Source organism: Gavialis gangeticus, unplaced genomic scaffold, assembly GCF_001723915.1.
Source record: "Gavialis gangeticus isolate Ggan-Ray unplaced genomic scaffold, GavGan_comp1, whole genome shotgun sequence".
Taxonomy (NCBI): domain Eukaryota; kingdom Metazoa; phylum Chordata; order Crocodylia; family Gavialidae; genus Gavialis; species Gavialis gangeticus.
In genome coordinates this window covers 205,676,937-205,681,516 of record NW_017729032.1, presented here as the reverse complement: position 1 = coordinate 205,681,516, position 4,580 = coordinate 205,676,937, and positions in this window count along the sequence as shown.

Genomic DNA, 4,580 nt, shown 5'->3' with positions numbered 1-4,580 from the left:
AGGAAACCCTGGAACTGGAGATTGTTCTCTGCTAACAGTCAATATATTATAGGGGGTAAGAAGACATCTAACTATGTCCAGCAGACAAATGGCACATCAGCAAGTTTGCATTTTTGTTAAGTAAATTTATCCATTCATCTTTCTCTTTCCAGGCCCTTGCCTCCTTCAAGCACAGGAGGTTGGCACACAATAAAGGGGAGAGGGAAGGAAACCATGGGAACCTGTTCAGCAATTCACCACCACTGAAGCAGTATCAAGGTCAAGAGGCTGTTTTTTTCCCCTTTTACTTTATTCCTGGCATGTCTATGTAGATTTGAAACCTAATTGTAGTTTAGTGGACTGGTAAGTTTGAGAAGGAGATGCAGCCATATGATCCACTTTCCTCTGAATGTTTATTTCACCAGTTGAATATTTGTTCTGTCATGACTGCTCTGTGAAGGATTTTCCTGGAATCACAGTTGGAAGGGTCTCACTCGAGCATGCATGCATAGCCACTTCCTCTGCTTATCAGCAGATGCTTACGCTTCTCTTACGCCTACTCATAGGAACCATCCATGCCTGCCCAGCCCACGCACTCACAAAAGCAGAAGCAGCTGTATCACACACCCAAAGGTTAAGATGGTGTAAGAGTTATTTGTATGGCACAATGGAAATAATTAGGCAGATTTCATGCCAGCTATCAAGTACTTGCAAATAGTTAATGACACTAAATTTATACTAAGTGAAAATGTCTTGCTAAACTCTCAGTGGTTACATCAGATCACTTGCAAGAATTATTGACAGTAACTATCCTTCAGTGTAAGTATATCACATGGGTGCATTTGCTTTTAATTTTAATGGTAATGAAGGTTATTATTTGAACCTTCCTCTGTGGTTTCATAGTCTCCCTGAAAATAATATTGTTTGACCAAGATACATATGCACATTTAATGTTAATGGGACTACTCAGGACTGTAAAGTTAAGCATGCGTAGCAGGCTTGCCTTTCAGAGCTTGGGTTGAGTCCCAGGCTTAAAATTTTGCTGTTTGATTGGTGGAGCCCATCCACCAATCAGGAGGCAGCAAGAGGAGTTAAGTCAGGCCCCTTTCCTGAGGGGAGGGGAAGAGGAGCTCCCTCCCTGCATTGACCTGTTGAAAACTGCAACACTGTCAGGTCTGGAAGACTTCAGGGGCGGAGCCCTGGAGTGTATAAAAGGAGCTGCATGCCCAGCACGAGGGAGATGTATCTGGGACAGAGAAGAGAGAAAAGTGGATCTTAGAAGAGCTGAGGAGAGCTGCTCAGCAGGGCAAAACAGTAGCTTGGAAGTGCCTGTGAAGGCTTCCATCAGCAGGGAATGGCGGATGGCTCCAGTGGCTAGGCTCTTGGTGCACAGCACGGCGTCTAGACCCTGGGAGCTGCATGAGGTGGCTCAGGTCTGCAACCTCTGGTGTGCGGCCAGAGACATGGTGCACAGGCTGCTGCATGGAGCAGGATCTTTGGGGCACTTGGGTGGCTCAGGTCCTCAACCCCTGGAACGAGGCTGGGAGCTCAGTGCAGGAGGTGCTGCACGGAGGGTCCAGGAGCGGACCGAGCCTGGTGCTGCATGAGGCGGCCCAGGCCTCCAACCCATAGCAGAAGGTTGAGTCCAGGGAACCAGATGGTGCTTTGGCTACTGAGCCAGCAGGCAGGGCTGAGCCAGAGGCCCCAGAAGCCCTGCATGGTGGAGCCCTGTTCCAGGGGACAGTGACCCTCCCCCATCCAAAGCCCACCACAGGTGAGAGAGCAGCTTGGCGCAGAGGACGAGGAGCACCCTCCAGGCCTGGAAGCCATCAGTTGCTGGGCAAAAGGATTCCCACAGGGGAGGGGAGTCCCCCCCTGGCTAATTAAGGGCTCCTGAAAATGGAGGTCCCACTGGGAGGGCCCCACTAAAGTTACCAGCTAGCACCTACTTTGGATACATTCAAGAAATGCCTGGATGCTCACTTTCCTGGGGTCATCTGACTCCAGCTGACTTCCTGCCCTTTGGGCAGGGGGCTGGACCCAACGATCTTGCAAGGTCCCTTCCAGCCCTAACGTCTATGAAATCTATAAAGCTTCAGAACCACTCTGTGATCTCTATCAGTAGCTCCTTTCCAATCTGCTCATGGACAGTAGTAAATGGGTTGGATTATATATATCCTTGTGCAGAGGTTCTTTGGTCTCTAGGTCCATTTTGCTTGTATGTGAAGATTTCTGTTCCCAAGTGGTTGCATGCTGTGAGTTGTGCTAGATTCCATGCTGCTCATTTAGAACTTGACCTTGCAGCGCTGCCAGGGGCTGAGATCCCTGAACCTCTACTGTGGCTAATGTGAACTGAGGTCATTCAGAACTTAACAGTACTGTATAACACACAGTTCACTATTTGCCAAATTTGCTTTATTTTCTCTTTTAAGCTTTGAGCAGATTTATGTTTTTTTTCTGATTATCATCTGGATCCTATTTTCTATTAACTTTTTAATAAAACAGCTTTACTTTAAATAAAACAAGATAAAAATATTATTGTGTATTTCCAACATGCTGAATCTTTTATTATTATTATTATTATTATTCAAAATGTTTAATATTTTTACATTAATGAATTTTGCTTCCTTCAGATTCATTATATTGTACAGTCCTTTTTTCTCTTAATGACATCAAACTGGTTAGGCCTAAGTCCACAACATTTAAGTCACAATTTGTAAACATAAACCCTTCCGATATTTTCTGTTATGTTAGCAGTTAGGTAGGAGATGTGTTTAGAGCTAGTATTAAAGTAAAAGCAATATAACTCAGGTGTCTTTAAATATAATTCTACTGATCTGTCAATCAAGGTGGAATATTATTAAGGATGTGTAGTTTAATGGGATGCTCATTTGAGAAAAGAATCAGATATGCCTCTGCATGTGAAGAATCATGGCTGCAGTGGGCTGTTAATTATACAATGGCAAAAAGTAGTGTATGTACTCTCATTCAGAAGAACTAAATATCTATAATAGAAACTTCAGCAACCTACTAAATAACAAAGGAAAAGCAAGTAATAGGCCCATGCAAGCAAGAGAGAAAATTATACATCATTAACAAATAAATATAAATGAGCAGTTCTCCAATACAGGCCTGAGCCAAAGCCCATAAGAGCCAGTGAAAAAAAATCCCATTTACTTCAGTGCACTCTGGATCAGGCCATAAATGATCTTTACATGGCATAGAAACCTTTTTAGTATTAGGGGATGATCTGGGTCATTGATATGGCATGGGAAGAACTTCTTATGAAAAACATTTAAAATACTCCTTCAGGGGAAGAAAAAACTTCTTCACTAGAGTGGCTGGTTGTTGAGAGAGAATTCTTTTTTGGATGATGTTCTTGGCCAGAAGATGCAAGTCCACATTTAAGTCTGAGAGAGAATATTTGCTTTAAAAAAAAAATTTAAAACCTCAGAAAGTTCCTTTCACAAAATGTTCTCCAAAATATCTCTGGTGCATGGGTTTAATCCTGGAAGATGCTATGCAATCTGGTCCTGGTCCAGCAAAGCCTTGATACTTTAAAAAAAGGCTTTAAGCTTGTCACCAGTTTTGGTGAGTCTATCACTGTGCTTAATGCTGAAAATGTGCATTTGTCTATGCTAGATAAGAGCCAAAGGGTGTTGGGTTATGAACTGCCCATTAGTTGGTGAAACTTTCGTTTTCTCCAGCCCTCACATATCCAACCCATTCAGTTAGTGCCATCTATGTAATGGGGTTGCTGAACAACCTGGTGGAACTAGGCTCCAGATTACCAAACAAGTAATGGATAACTTTATTTCACTTAATGACATGAAAAAACCCCCACTGACTTGAAACATTTTCAAAGGCTGAAGATTGTTTTTTTAGCAGTAGCAACTCTTCACAGATGCTGTAATAGGTGGAAATATATCTAAGACCTCAATATGCCTGAAATGGCACCACTGTGTTGATGAGTCAATTAACCAAAAATTTGGCTTATGTGTCATTAATGAGTATTGAAAGAAAGCAGGTTCATTATAGAGTTCAGAACTGTCTAAAAGAACCGTCTTTGATATGCAAAACCAGAGGTGGGGTTGTGGATATGCCTTAGCAGCATCATTGTGGAGTTCATGCCTTATGTGATACAGTTCTCAGAAGACAATTTTGCTGAAAGACACTTGGGAAAGCCAGAAAATATGAGATGGTTTCAAGTCAGAATCTGTGAGAAATCTGTGTTCCTCCTAGGAGTACTTTCTGAAGTGCTAATATTAGCATTTGTGTGGGTTCTATTTGTATGGGACACTGATTTTCCAGTGTCTTATAGCTGAATAGATCAAATGGAGGTTTCATTGGTATTTTTATCATGAAATCTGTATCAGTAAGTTTCCTACCTGACTGCAAAACGTTAAGGTAAAAAAACAAACCCACAACAGTTTTTGGGTATTCAGTGCATCTCAGGGTCAACCCTAACATTGGCATATGTTCACAATCTGGAGGATAATGTATGTAGCTCTTAAAAAGTGAGAATGAGAGGCCAGTACAAACAAGTTGAACTGGAGAACTGAGGGTTTACATGAAGAGTGAGAGGTAGAATTCTCCAGTTC